Source organism: Tachypleus tridentatus, chromosome 7 (genome assembly GCF_004210375.1).
Source record: "Tachypleus tridentatus isolate NWPU-2018 chromosome 7, ASM421037v1, whole genome shotgun sequence".
Taxonomy (NCBI): domain Eukaryota; kingdom Metazoa; phylum Arthropoda; class Merostomata; order Xiphosura; family Limulidae; genus Tachypleus; species Tachypleus tridentatus.
Window position 1 is genome coordinate 104,481,488 of NC_134831.1, and position 16,521 is coordinate 104,498,008.

Here is a 16,521-nt window from a genome sequence, read left to right on the forward strand (position 1 = left end):
TTCGGTAAGAACTTGAGAAATTCAAACATTTTTGACTGCGTATTAGGAAGACTTCATCTTTTAAATACATAATATCTTTCTCTTCTTTATTTTTTCACTTCTTTGCAGTAGCAACAGTTAATTTGAGCTTTATTGCGAAAACTCTCGCACGATGCAAATGGTTTCATATGTTTGTTACTGTTTCTCTGACAGCAACCGAAAAGCTCCACGCTAGCTTCATTTCTTCAACCGTTTGAACAAACGCTTTGGATATTGGTTATGGTTTCCGTCCACGTTGTTGCATTAGCGTTGTACCTATTAGACAGGTTCAGTCCCTTTGGCCGATATAAACTACCCAACAGCGACGCTACAGAGGAAGACGCTTTAAACCTGTCCAGCGCCATCTGGTTTGCGTGGGGAGTGTTACTCAACAGTGGTATTGGAGAAGGTAATTTTGAATTTATATAAACTGGTTTTAAATATAGTTAATAGCACATACATAGTGTTTTGTATGTTGTGTAATATAGGTAGTAATAAAAGTGTAAAGAACTACGACATCGAACGTAACCTGAACGATTTGTTTACTGACTGGTAATTTGTTTAGATTTTGTTTTCAGTTTTTTGTTTTGCATCTAACTTACTCTTTTGTACCTAAGTGAATTTGTAAGTCCTAGAAACGAGTATAGTAGTACGTTTAGTAACGAAGGTGCTTCTGACATGTTGCAGGCACCCCTCGAAGCTTCAGTGCCAGAGTCTTGGGAATGGTGTGGGCAGGATTCGCCATGATTGTTGTCGCTTCCTATACTGCCAACCTGGCTGCGTTTCTCGTGTTGGATCGTCCAGAGACATCACTTACGGGGATTAATGATGCTAGAGTAAACATAGGTTTTACTTTTGTCCTTCACATAGAATGTTACAAAGTATATGTTGTTGCTATCTGTTTCTACCTCATCACTATCCTAATTATTTATTTGCCTAAATACACCGTAAAAAGAATGGTCTTGTCGTTCGACAGTTTTAAAGGAATATTGAAAGTTGAGCATTTCAGACCAAAGATATTTCAGTGACACTTCACTTAAAAATAAACCTATTTGCTAAAGTTGTTTTGTTTGATGTTCTTTTTGTTTGCTTGTTTTTGAATGGGTTGTTCAGCTCGTTTTCCAACAACATGTATTGCAAGTGTTCTCCATACACAACAGTAAGAGACGTACATACGCATTAACAAATAATTTCCTTTGAGATTTTGAAGGTGAGATGTTTTATGCATATATTTGAATGAGTGTGTATGTATGTATACACATTCGTGTTTACGAGTGACGCTTTAAAGATGTTCCTTAAAATTATACTCAAATAGCCTAAAGACACTTGGAAAGATATCACCATCACTCCATCTCTGAATAGCAAATCAATAGATATTATATGTTTGTGGTTTATAGCTTCGTAATCCCTTGGAAAACTTCACTTATGCCACAGTAAAGGGAAGTGCGGTCGATATGTATTTTCGACGACAGGTGGAGCTTTCAATATGTACCGAACTATGGAAGGAAAGAACTATGACACCGCAGAAGAAGCCATTGCTGCTGTTAAATCTGGGTAAATTCATAACTATTTTTCTGTTTTGATTACTTCTATTATGAGACGCATGAATAGCTGAGACATGAGCTTTGAGCTTTTTTTGTAGGCTGGATTCTTGTTTTACTTTTATCCCAAAAATAATCCGTATTATTTATACTTTAACCCACTCTTATGTAAAAATAAGAGAAACAAGAATTAATAACATAAAGGTGTGAATGGTGAGATTGGTAAACATTTATTTTGCTTAAAATTTCACAGACAGACAGTGTAAGTACAGCTACATGGACCCCTAATGACACAGCGGTATGTTTGCAGAGTTATAACGCTAGAAATAGGGTTTTGACACCCGTGGTGAACAGAGTACAGATAGGCCATTGTGTAGCTTTCTGCTAAACTACAAACAAGCATGTATATTATGCCACTTATTGAACTGTTGATCAATCTATATATAAAATTAATTAAACATCTTTCAAGATAGCACCTTAAGCGTTTATTTTAATATTTATTGAATTTTATTTTCCAGGAAATCAAAACATTAAACAGAAGACAGTTTTCTTTTAGCAAAAGTTGAATTGTTTTAGACATTAGTTCACACCTAGTGATTTAATTATGAAAAACAACACATTTGTTCCTTCTCCCGGACCTCGGTGGTTAATGGGGATATGAGAACTTATAATGCTAGAAATCAAGATTTGATACCTCCAGTGGACTTTTAAGTGTTGGTTAAGTAAGGCCTTATCAAGGAGACAGCAACACTCTGTCTAGGGATGGATGGTTGAGATTGTTTATCGAGACGGTGTTTTAAACACAATGCCTATAAATGATATCTATGTAATGACTGAGTCACAATGTCTGTAAATATCATAGCAAAAAAGTTTGAATTTCTTCTGCTTCTTTCTTATTACATGATAATTAAAAAACCAAAACAATGACGTCAACCAATTTTACTGAGAAGACATAGTTTCAAACAGAGTATCCGCGGTTTTTATATGTATTATCAAGAGCTGTTAGTAATAAAAACATAGGCCCGGCATAGTCAGGTGGTTAGAGCACTCTAGTCGTAATATGAGGATCGCAGGTTCGAATCCCCTTCACACTAAACATGCTCGCCCTTTCAACCGTTAAGGTATTATTGTGTTACTGTCAATTCCACTATTCGTTGGTAAAATAGTAGCCCAAGAGTTGGCAATGAGTGGTGATGACTAATTGCCTTTCTTCTAGTCTTATATGCTAAATTAGGGGCAGCTAGCACAGTTAGCTCTTGTGTAGCTTTGCGCGAAATTCTAAAAACAAACAAGTGGTAAAAACATAATTCTTGTGTAAACAATGTATCATTACCCCTTGAAGTTAGCTTTGTTACAGACATTTTCGTTCCTTTGAAAAAGTTAAGTACAAGCCATTAATAGATCAAGAATAAATATTTCATGATGATGAGAAACTCACTTGAAGTAAAAACGTATTTTATAGACGGTTGTTATGGGTATTAATACATCATTTAGAATAAGATTTTGTTAACCTGAAGATGACCTAGGAAGGTTGAGCGTTGTTCTGTTTTTTTTTTTAAATTAAAGTTTTAATACCCATAACAGCCATCTTTAAAATACAATAAATATTACAGTTGGAACCTCATTGCATTTAGCACTTCTTTATAAATACAACCTTCCTGGGTCTACTGAAACACTGCATTAAAGAAAAAAGACAAACAAATAGACTTTTCAAAAGAGATGTAAATGTAGGAATGGCTAATATAAATCCTACATTAAACAATGCAAACAAGATAGCAGGGATGGTATTTATATCATCCACTAGTAACAAGCAAAAATTAACATATAGCAATACATATATAAATAATCAATAACAATTGACTATAATTTACCTTATTTTGTCTGTTACCATTCTACAACACTGTTTGTCTGTTTTATTAACTAAGGATGATACAAATGTCATCCCTACTATCTTGTTTTTGAAGGATTGATATTAGTCATTCGTACATTTACTAGGCCCGCCAGTAGCACAGTGGTATGTCTGCGGACGTACATACTAAAAACCGGGTTTCGATACCCGTGGTGGGCAGAGCACAGATAGCCCATTGTGTAGCTTTGTGCTTAATTCAAAACAAACCTACATTTGCTTCCCGTTTTGAATTTTTTTCTTTACCTGTATATTTTGTATAAACAGTAAATGTAAAGCTGCGAAAATATTTTAAAAACATATAAAAACAGAAATAAAATAAAAAATATGAACAGATTATTACTAAGTTTTATTTTAATAAAGTCAATATTATATAAATGCTCAGATTCCATTTAGTGTATGTGTTTAAAATACTGACACCCGTGAAGTTTAATAAACTGTTCTCTATTCTTGTAAAATTGATTCAGAAAACAACACATTGCTTTGAACGTGAGGTGAAAACACATTTTTCTAATGTTTTCAGCATTATTATATATATTAAAAACAATTTTGTTCTGGCTATATTTTTGGGTTTGTTATATATGTTTCTTACACTTTTACACTTGTGTTAAGTGACAGTTAGCTTTTAATTGTTGTAGTTTATTATTATTATCATAAGAAGATTTTTTATATAAAACGCAAATTTTCAACAACAATCCAAAAAAGAAAGAAAATTGTTTTATTACTTCATTCGTTTATTTCGTATGACTTAAAGATTAGTAAGGTTTTTCACCCTCTAGTGCTCAGTTAATATTATTTAATAGATAAGTATCATTATTGAGAATAAATGTTTAGTAGCTCTATTAATTTAGTTTGAGAAATTTCCTTCCTTTATATACATCTATTCAAGGTTGTTCGTGTCTTTGTGAGTTAATAAACCTCGGTTTGATGTTAGGAAATTTAGCAGTATGTTAATTATTTAAGTAGAAAGAAATGTATATACGAAACCAAGGTTTTAATGGGTAAAATCTGTATAAAAAACCAACAGAGAACTGAATGCTTTCATCTGGGATTCTTCTCGATTGGAGTATGAAGCTGCCCAAGACTGTGATCTGGTAACAGCAAGGGAACAGTTTGGTCGTTCAGGCTACGGAATAGGCTTACAAAAGAACAGCTTTTGGGCTGACCAAGTTACTTTAGCTTTGTTGGAAATGCATGAAAGTAAGCTCTGCACTCCTGAAGTACTTGAAACTGACACTTCTGTAATTCATACCTCATGAACAAGAAACAAATTGGAATTTTCCATTCTACTTTTATCCTACTTTGCATTTTTGTTTCTATGTATTTTAAGTGCAAATAGTACAGTCATTTAAATTTTATTAAAGTATGATTTATCCAAGCATTTTGTTTGAGCACTCCTTAACTTTGTGTCTTTTGAACTCAATTCCTGAAAGGTTAACTTTACGTTTTTTAATACACTGATAAATATTCGTTTACTTATAAAAATTACTAAATTGAAACGTTTTATTTAAAAAATAATAATTTCGAAAATAATTTATTAAAAACACAAATATCTAGCTGACATTACTACTTACTTGCAAACACGCAGCGAAAACTTACCTTTTGTTTTCCTTAAGCCGTAAAACATATACTATTGAAACTACTGGGTGTTCGGAAAGTCACTGTGCACTTATATATTTATTAACAGACATGTTTCAATATAGAATACAGGAGGTAAATATGAATGACAATTATAAACAAAGTTGAAAGTGACCCCCGTTGACATCAATACAGGCCTGGATCCTTCTTATTTTGTTTCTAAACACCGCTATCAGTTGCTGGCTTGAAATAGACTGAATGAATGCTGTTATTGCTGCTTTCAAAACTGCACAGTGACTTTCTGAACACCCTGTATTATGTTTGTCTTTATCATTTAAATTTATTTTGTTTATAATATTTAATTTAACCTAATAATGGATTTGGTAAATGGCACTAATAAATCTTAAACCACTATTGGCATACCTTTTCAGTTTATGCCAGCTTAAGAGTTGAACATTTCAAATAATTTCCAGATAACCAAAATACATTACTTGCTTAAGGTGGCTACATGGAGGACTTGGACAACAAATGGATTTTGTCTGGGGGTGACAAATGTGATAACAAACACGAGAAGTTCCCCGCAACTCTCGGTTTAAAGAACATGGCGGGTAAGTAGACAAGGTCCACCACACAATATTTCCCACAAAACTGCATTTGAAATGTAATTATAAATTAATAACCTTTCTGAAGTGGAATTATAAATAATTTCTTTTCTTAATTGGAATTGTAAATGACTCTATGAATAGGAATAATAAATACGTTTTTTTTAATTATGATTATAAATAATGTTTTGAAATTGAAGAATAAGTCATTTTTAAATCGTAATTATAAATAACTTTTTGAAATTGAAGAATAAGTGATTTTTAAAGCATAATTATAAATAAATTTTTGAAATGGAAGAATAAGTCATTTTTAAATCGTAATTATAAATAACTTTTTGAAATGGAAGAATAAGTCATTATTATTATTATTTTCTATTCTGACTTCTGTTGCTTTTGGTACTAATTTCATTGAACTAATTTCTAACGAATCCCATCCTTCTATAATGCAAATGACCAAAACTCCTGAATAACACTCTTCGATACTTAATGACATATAATTGCACTGAACTTAACTGTGTTTTGACCGTACAATTCTTAAGGAAGATGAACCACACCCCATATCTTTTGTCCCTCCCCCTTCTCCTTTCCTGACAAATGAACGCTCTCCATCTCCTTTCGAAATGGAAGAATAAGTCATTTTGAAAGCGTAATTATAAATAAATTTTTGAAGTAGTTTTGGAAAACTTTCGAGCTAGAGTAAGTTCAGCAGTGTAACTGTAAGTGAGATTAAATATGTGAAGATCTAGCAGTCTGTGTGCTATGGATTTGAATCGTCATTGTACACGCTACCACTTTCATCTATAATGTGTTATGGCCAATCCCATTATTTGTTGGAGGAAGAGTGGCCCAAGAATTAGTAGTGGGCGTTGTTGACTAGCTGCCATCCCTCCAGCCTATTAACTCAAAATTATGGACGGCTAGCGCAGATACCACTCGTGTAGTTTTGTGTGAAATTCAAAACGAATTTATCACATGGATAAAAGAAGTTAACAGCGTAAGTTCATAGACTTCTAACTCTAACTTAATTACCAAAATTTAACTTAAAATATATGTTTTTACAGTCGAAATTCTTATAATACGTGGGCATTATATAAGCTATAGCGTTACTACTCAGACTACATACCACATCTGCTGTGTAAATTAATTATATAAGTTATAGCGTTACTACTCAGACTACATACCACATCTGCTGTGTAAATTAATTATATAAGTTATAGCGTTACTACTCAGGCTACATACCACATCTGCTGTGTAAATTAATTATATACCAAGCTGTGTAAATTAATTATATAGCGTTACTACTCAGACTACATACCACATCTGCTGTGTAAATTAATTATATAAGCTATAGCGTTACTACTCAGACTACATACCACATCTGCTGTGTAAATTAATTATATAAACTATAGCGTTACTACTCAGACTACATACCACATCTGCTGTGTAAATTAATTATATAAGCTATAGCGTTACTACTCAGACTACATACCACATCTGCTGTGTAAATTAATTATATAAGTTATAGCGTTACTACTCAGACTACATACCACATCTGCTGTGTAAATTAATTATATAAGTTATAGCGTTACTACTCAGACTACATACCACATCTGCTGTGTAAATTAATTATATAAGTTATAGCGTTACTACTCCAGACTACATACTACATCTGTTGTGTAAATTAATTGTTAACCAACTAGTTACATTTCTTTCCATACTATAATTGGTATTTTATAATGTTATTCCCAAAACGCCCCACGACGACGGATCAACCTGGTTTTAAAACTGCTTACCAGTATTTTCGTAACCCTAATATAAAGAAAACAAGTATTTTTGTAAATATTTAAAACTCGTTTAATTATGTCCAAAGTATATCTACATACGTTTAACATTTACTAAGTTTGAATATAAAAATTTAAAATTAATAACGACTTACGCACCACATACAAATAGGTGTATTCAATTATGAAGCTTGTGAACCAACTAGTATGCATGAAAAAAACTTGAATTAAAAGCTAAATTTGAAGAGAGATTGGCGTAAAGTGTTCCCTTGTGGAACAACGATAAGTCTTCGGAACTACAACGCTGAAATCAGGGGTTCGATTCTTCTCGGTAGACACAACAGATATCCCGATGTGGCTTTGCTATAAGAAAACACACACACATTAAAAAGTACTGTTATTTCCAACTTGAATGGAACGTTACGGTTTGGTTTGAATTTCGCGCAAAGCTACTCAAGGGCTAGGCGTCCCTAATTTAGCAGTGTAAGACTAGAGAGAAGGTAGCTACTCATCACCACCCACCGCCAACTCTTAGGCTACTTTTTTACCAACGAATAGTGGGATTGACCATCACATTATAACGCCCCCACGGCTGAAAGGGCGAGCATGTTTGTTGTGACGGGGAATGTTGTGAAACACGTAAGATGAACGGTTACATTAGAAACCCCTACATTTGACGTTTACCATTCCTAATTCTGAAGTAATAGACTGAAAGGACGGCAGTTAGTCAACGCCACTTTTTATCAACAAATAGTAAGATGTCCGACACGTTAAAACGTACTCATTGTTAGCATGTTCATGAAGGGGATTCGAATCCGTGATTCTCAAAATGCGAGTTAAGTACCCTAAGTTTTGTTTTATTGAGAATGCGCCTCTTAAATACTTTGTGTATATAACTTACGACGTGTATTTTATTAATTATAGTAATATTCATGTATATTTCATGGGAAAAAAATGGTTTATGAGTAATCTGCCAACAGTCGCCCCAAACCCTAAAACTTTTTTTCATGACTAGGAAACAAATAGAGAGAAAACTTCCGTGAACATATACAAAATATCAATAATAGAATAAAATATGTAATGGTATTGTTGTCATAGTTTCTGTAGTCCTTTCTTGATATCCGCATAGCGGTATGTTTTTTTCGACAACCGTGATGGGCAGAGAACAGATAGCCCAATGTGTAGTTTTGTGCTTTCCTTTAAAGAAACGAACGAATTCTTATTATCCATTTGGTCCCTTCTTTTGCTAAAAATTTGTCTTTTGGGAACCGGTACATTAACCTTTTCCTTTATATATACATACTATAACAGCCAGGAAGCGCACTGTACGAACTCGACAATATTTTCATATGATACATATAAGTATTTGTACGTACATTTGTAAGCACTTTCGATGTTATTTCACACCGGTTGAAGCCCCTTTTTCTCAAAAATCTTTTGTGCGCATGTCGCCATTTTGCAGATTCGCTGTCAGTAACAAGTATTAAAGCTAAAGCGTGAACTTAGATTGAGTCTGTGAAGCTGCCCGTAGAAAAAAAAAAAAAATCATTTAAGATTTTTCTATGAACTAAGTTCAAATTTCGTGTTCCATGAATGACAAGCATCAATTAAGATGAATAGATAAATTAATGTTTCGTTTGCCTGAAAGTGTTAATTTAAAGCATTCCAAAAACAACGCAAAAAATCTACGTTAGGGGCTATTCTTTCTCGGTATATTATCTGGTTCACACATTTCACAATCTAGATTAATTTTGACGAGTCTTATTACGAAAAGTCGTCTTCTCTGTCTTTGTTCTGTTGTGGTATTTTAAAATGCAAGTTTCTGTCATTAGCAGTGCCAAGAAAATTATTATTCAAATAGCATCACCAATTTTCTGTTCGTTTAATTTAATGAATTGTATTGTTTTAGTAGAACTTTAAGCAGAATAGACTGTATTGCAGGTTTGAAAAATTCAATGGACTGCAATTGCCTGTTGAAAGAGATACAGCGTTCCAGCTTCTATACTGAGACCTGTATATCCAAGAGCTATTGACTAAAATAATGTATTTTATTTTTTATGTAGGGGTTTTTATTTTAGTTGGTGCAGGGATTGTTGGAGGTGTAGGCTTAATCATCATAGAGATCATTTACAAAAAGCATCAGACTCGTAAACAGCGCAGAATGGAATTAGCGCGTCATGCTGCTGACAAGTGGAGAGGAACCGTAGAGGTAAGTTATATTATCGATCGAAACCGTTTCTAATGTCTTTAAGGCTATAAAGTATAAAACGTCAAAGTGCTTTTGCGAGTATGGATTTTAACAACAAAATAAAACATCGAGATGAATGCTGTGAACGTTTGTTTATCTTTCCTGTTGAAATGGTTCCACACCTTCAAACTTCGCTTTAGATACACTAATGAGCTACATGTTAACCAAACTATTAATATATATATATATATATGATATTGAGTTTATAGTGAATGCACAATACTTATTAAAAATTATAATCAATTTAATAGTGTAGTGAATTACAAAGTTCAAAGCATTCTATATTTTTCACGATTTTTTTCCAGATTTTCGCGAATATAATGGTGCCTTATGTGTTATTTTTGACTTCATAAATTTGTAAAAAGGTTTCAGAGTATTAGGCTAATACTGATATTATTGTATATTGACGAGACTAGACAAAATTTGCAAATTTCTAAAAGCCAAAAAAGCTGTTAAATTCTGGAGAGGAAAATACCTAATAAATAAAATTTTGTATTTGAAAATATCTTGCGTTTCAGAAGTAACTAATGGTTTGCTTTTACTTCTTATTATGGGATAGTGTTGTTGTAAGTTTTGCAACACATTTATATTAACAGTAATGAAAAACTGTGCCTTAACTTTCTTTATCCTCAAAGAGCATAATTTTTGTCACTAAAATATATTCTTGAGTATCACGGCCCGGCATGGCCAGGTTGTTAAGGCACTCGACTCGTAATCCGAGGGTCGCGGGTTCGATTCCCTATCACACCAAACATGCTCGCCCTTTCAGTCGTGGGTGCATTATAATGTGACGGTTAATCCCACTATTCGTTGGTAAAAGAGAAGCCAAAGATTTGGCGGTGGGTGGTGATGACTACTTGTCTTACTTCTGGTCTTATACTGCTAAATTAGGGAGAATTAGCGCAGATAACTCTCGTGTAGCTTTGCGCGAAATTCCAAACCATATACTTCAAATTTTGTCAAGTGACGCAACACGCTAAATACGTTATAAAAATAGTTCTTTATAAATACGTTTTCTGTGCTAGATGCCAGATGTATGCTAAGTCCGCATACATACAGCTGAGCCACTGGGGGCGTGGTTTTACATTTCATGTTTTGTGGTTTTATGGACGTTTTTACAATTACGTATAAGTATTGTGTAAAAGTAACTAAGAGAATGATTTATATATTTTTATCACATTAGACTGCATATTCATAGCTATAATATTATAGGTATAATATCCCTAATTCCTATTACCCTTTATTTATTTTAATAGTGAATTACATTTACATTGAAATAACCTTATTATGATACAACTTCTGTTTTTAGGCTTATTTGTTTATGGTTTAGAAGCAGTTTTATGTATCACATATTAGAAATAAAATTGACAGCATCTTCTCTAATTTTTAAGGTAAAATGTGATTATGCTACAATTTTATTTAAATGGCATACAGCCATATATACCCGTAACTGAATTTGAAAATAACTAAATAAAAGCAGAAGAAGAGAGATTTTATAATATATTCATTATTTAAAATGTATTGTTTATATTAAAAAAAGTAGATAAAGCTATATCATCAGCTATACTCCGCCATGGCTTATAATACTGCAATATTCCTTGAGCAGGATAATAGTAAGGCTACCCTAATATACCTTCCTTACTCAATCAAGTTCACCTCTTTGTAGGTAATATGTGAAAATCTTTGAGTGTCCCTCTTTTTTCTCTGGTTTTTAATAGTTTTCAACATAAATAAAATATAATCCTTGAAATTTAAGGTACGAGTTTGCTTATTTTTATTTGATGTTCTCAGTTTGTTGGTATTTTTAATATTCAAATAATACCGTTTTATATGAACTAAGCCTACTCTTTTCAGGCACAAAATTACATCATTTGCGTTACATTTACACTGAAGTATTTTCAACTTGATATCACATTATAACATCGTAAGTGTATATTTTATAATGTAAAATAGGAGTGAAAAGGTATTTTCTTCGAACTCAACTCATGACGTCAGGCTTGTTCAGCTTGAGAATATCAATTAAATATTGTAAACAGTTTATTTCTACTGCCATTGGCCCGGCATGGTCATGTGGTTATTTCTACTGCCATTGGCCCGACATGGTCACGTGGTTATTCCTACTGCCATTGGCCCGGCATAGCCACGTGGCTATGACACTTGACTCATAATCCGAGGGTCGCGGGCTCGAAGCCCCGTTACATCAAACATGCTTGCCCTTTCAGCCGTGGGGACGTTATAATGTGACGGTCAATCCCACTATTTGTTGGTAAAAGAGTAGCCTAAGAGTTGGCGGTGGGTAGTGATGACTAGTTGTCTTACACTGCTAAATTAGGGACGTCTTGCGCAGATAGCCCTGGTGTAGCTTTGCGCGAAATTAAAACAAACAAACAAACCTACTGTCAGATGATTCCCGTTTAACACGATTTCTTTCTGCGGTGAATTATGATGTTTCCAGTATGAAGCATATAACAATTGTTTTGCATGTATGTGCGACGTTAGTTCTTCCTGATCAAGAAAATAGTGAAAGTAAAGAAATGATGTAGTTTTGTGCTCTTCTTTTCTTGGGTATTAAATTTATCATATTTGTTGTATTTTTCAAATATCATATTGCCCCTAATTAATGTTCCATATTTTCATAACGCGAACCTTTGTGATAACAATAGTAATCTAACATATATACTTTTATTACCTCAGTTTTTGTGAAAATGATGAAAACAACCACATTCAATACTATTTTTACAGTTTCCAACGCTCCCACGAGCATTAATTAGGGGCAATACGATACATTAATATATTTATTTATTTACTTATAGTTATGATTCTATTAATTATTGTTATTATTATTTTCTCTTCTGACTTCTGTTGCTTTTGGTACTAATTTCATTGAACTAACTTCTAACGAATCCCATCCTTCTATAATGCAAATGACCAAAACTCCTGAATAACACTCTTCGATACTTAATGACATATAATTGCACTGAACTTAACTGTGTTTTGACCGTACAATTCTTAAGGAAGATGAACCACACCCCATATCTTTTGTCCCTCCCCCTTCTCCTTTCCTGACAAATGAACGCTCTCCATCTCCTATTATTGCAAGACCTTTAGTTAAAGACAGCCAACCGGAAACAAGACAAAGGTCCCCTTATCGTTATTCAGAATTGTGGAAGCGACAATCTGAACTAGGTAGGGTTTTACTATTTAAAGTTTTTTATATGTTTAACGTTACTTTGTTCTTGATATAAACATTGTCGTTATGTACAACTTATGTAAATCTATTTTTCATTTTATGCTAGTTTATTTAATAAATTTACGTTATTAAAAGTTTCCTTTTTTTGCATTTTTGTTTTTTTTTCTTATTTAGGTGTGTGTGTGTGTTTTTCTTATAGCAAAGACACATCAGGCTATCTGCTGAGCCCACCGAGGGGAATCGAACCCCTGATTTTAGCGTTGTAAATCCGTAGACTAACCGCTGTACTAACGAGGGGCTTTGTTTAGGTTACTACGACAATTATTTATTATTTAACTTTAGTTGTTATAGGGAGTTTTATTTTGAAAGCTCCAGAGCACAGCAACGGTGAATAATTCCAAAACAAAACCAAGGAAACTGATCGACATGCTTGTCATTTAAAACCATGATAAGTTTCTTTCCACAAATCCTTTACTTTGTTGAAAGGTTAACTATGCTTCATGTTATGCAGCTCCAACTAGTTACACATACTTACTTCATTTTATGTCACTGATTTGTTCCAATATTTAAATTTCACGTTTTAAATTATATATAAAAAAATAGCTATCACTTTATATCATGTGGCAGTTTTATATAATTTACTGCCAGTGGCGTGTTGAGGTAGGGGCCAGAGGGAGCTCAGTCACAGGGCCCATGGTCTTAATGGGGGGCCTATTTATAACTTTATTTTATGTAAAATTACGTGGGCCTGCAAAAATTATATTTCTCTGGGCCCACACAATTTTAAGTCTGCCTCTGCTTACTGCCATCAAATACAGATACCATTGTCACTTTTGCTTCTTAATATCATTGTGATAGTTGCAAACAGTGACTTTTACATAACATAAACGTTTGAGATCATATGTTCTTTTTTATTTTATAATATGTATATATTTTTTTTACAAACATTTTTCTTTGTGAAAGAGTGTGTGTTTTCTTATAGCAAAGCCACATTGGGCTATCTGCTGAGCCCACCGAGGGGAATCGAACCCCTGATTTTAGCGTTGTAAATCCGTAGACATACCGCTGTACTAACGGGGGGACTTTGTGAAAGAAACTACTAGTCCTATATCGGTTTCACTACCCTGTATTTCTGTTTCAATTCGCTGTCATCTCTACCTTTTATGTGCTTACTATTGCTATTTGTTACTGGATATGACGAAGAACTCACTTGAAGTAAAAATATATTCTCAAGACGGCTCGTATGGGTATTAAAACTTGATTTAAAATAAAGTACAGAACAATACATTTTTACTTCAAGCGGGTTTCTCGTCATCACGAATTATTTCACCACGACGATTATACGAGAAGTGTTAGTCTGTTGTGTTTCTTTGTGTACTATGTTATCTCCTGAAACTCCATTATGTCTGAACTTACCTACGTTACGCCATTGTTACGCTCCCAATAACCCTGTACCCGGTTACACTCTCGTTCCTAAGACATGTGCCCAATAACGGTCAGTTACAAACTCTCTTTGTTAACCTGAAGATAACCTAAGAAGCTCAAAACTCTGTTCTGTACTTTATTTCAATTAAAATTTTAATATACATACCCAGCCGTCTTGATAATACGTATGTTGTTATTATTTAATTTTATAGAAATGCTTAAGGGGTGAAACATTGTGAACGTGTGAAAATCATGAATATAGTTTTAAAATGTTATCACAATAAAGAATTATCGAGTTTAGGCGATCACTTATTTTCAACGAGTATATAATAATGAATTGTGTTTCTAACGTTCCAGTTCGAGATATTAACTTAGAGACGGAACTCAGAATCTAATTTTAAAAATATGATGCAATAACATAGATCCTGTTTTACAACATAAATAAGAAAAGCGCGCGCTGCACGACGGCTGGAAGGACAGAAAATGATAGAATGATGTAACATAAAAAAGGGGAAAACTGAAAAGTTCATCACTTAACATAAGTAAGGTACAAAACTGCAATACAGACAATGAGAAGCACCAAAAAATCTGAGTATTAAAAGTATTAATGTTTTCTGTGAAAATTATCTTTGTTTATGTAGGAAACTTTCCCTTTCTTCCATATTTTGATTCCTCACTGTTTCAATGAGTACTCAGTAGGTTGTACCACGCTTTTTTGTTTCTTACAAACGAATACTCGAAATGTTCTATCACGTGCTAATTATACTCTGTGGGAGGCTCGCCTGCAATTGTCTGACTTGGTGAGCATTAGTATCTGTATAATGTTGCATAATTTCTTTAAAATTCTTGTAAAAAGTGTTGTTATGAAAAGGTTATTTTGAAATATAAACAAGACAACAAACACCTTGGCTCATGATAAGAATTGTTTTATTTCTGAAATTTTAATCTCTTGCTGTTAAGCCATTTACTAAACATTTCAATTTATACGTAGAAGAAATTAATTATTATTTGACCTATTATAAATATCCAAGTATACCAGCTCAGTTTAACGAATAAAATAGCACACGTTTTTCAGTAAATATAAGCAGTGTGCTCAGATGCTATGCCTTGCTGTAAATATCACACATCGTTGCTATGGTTGTGTGGAAAGAGTGTTTGTCACAGTGCACGTCATTGTTACGAATGTAGAGATACCGGTAACTCGCTGTTAGGTGCTTCTATAAATAATTACAACATATCTGTGTGTTCTTTATTACAAACGTACATAAAACAACATTTTTAGGTTATGGTGAAGTTTCTTATATTTTAGTTGAACTTTATGATTAAACAATATAAAATAACTCAAACTTGTTCATTTTCATAGACGTTATTTATGTAGTAAGAAAACACTAATTATTTGTTTTTACAATAACTAAACGCTAATGTAAAAAATACATACAGTGAAACTTTATCATAAAATTGTTCTACTTTTTAACAGAAACGTAAGACGCTTCGTGCAACATTGCATGCTCAGAAACGACTCAAAGCCAATGGTATGGAAGCTTTAACCTTAGAAAAACGAATGCCGAGGTACACCGGAGGTCTTCTTTTCCCTGGAGCAATAGCGTCCATCAGTTCTCATGTGGATCCTCCGCCGCCACCACCCCCACCCAGAGCCGTGCCTCCCATAGAAACGCCTTCGACTCCTCCCACTCCATTGAGCTCGGAAATTGATCCTGATTTCCACAATATCCCTCCCCCACCCCCTCCACCAGCTGCTTCCCCTTTGGTGAGAATGCGAGGTTCCAGAGTAGCCTATTCTTTTCGTGGAGACCCTGTGTTCTTGAGCAGTAAAAATTCTTACGATATTCCTGTGTAATTATAATATCCTGCTTTGGAGGATTATGTTAATAAGTCATCGGATTGAAACCCTTCTTGAAAAGAACAGATGTAACGGAATTTTCTTGAGGTGCCTCAACACATCTCTCCCAAAAGTCTCATTTGTAGAAATCGTCAACTAGATAATAGGTAGTAGCAGTTAGTAGCATGTGTTTGTTTGCTGCTGTAGTTTTGTATTTGCTGCAAAAAAAAACAAAAAACACCAAAAAAACATGCATCTGGAAAATGAAAGTTTTCCTGGTCGCTGTTGTTGTAAACTGTACTTAGAGAACTCACTCTGCTCATTTAAGAGTGCCAAACCGTCAGAGATGTGAAATGAACGAGGTCTTATTATAAGTTGAATAGCCACGAGTC

At 33.7% G+C, this 16,521-nt stretch overlaps 1 pseudogene across 1 annotated transcript in view; it reads left to right on the top strand.

Moving 5' to 3' along the window:
* The window catches only part of LOC143256318 (glutamate [NMDA] receptor subunit 1-like), an 83,194-nt pseudogene extending 66,947 nt beyond the window's left edge, over positions 1 to 16,247 (top strand). The window contains exons 12-18 of the transcript XR_013031239.1: positions 193 to 427; positions 706 to 854; positions 1,416 to 1,572; positions 4,493 to 4,665; positions 5,544 to 5,651; positions 9,490 to 9,635; positions 15,767 to 16,247. The product of XR_013031239.1 is annotated as a glutamate [NMDA] receptor subunit 1-like (transcript). The remainder of the gene's footprint in view (positions 1 to 192; positions 428 to 705; positions 855 to 1,415; positions 1,573 to 4,492; positions 4,666 to 5,543; positions 5,652 to 9,489; positions 9,636 to 15,766) is intronic.
* The last annotated feature ends 274 nt before the right edge of the window (positions 16,248 to 16,521 follow it).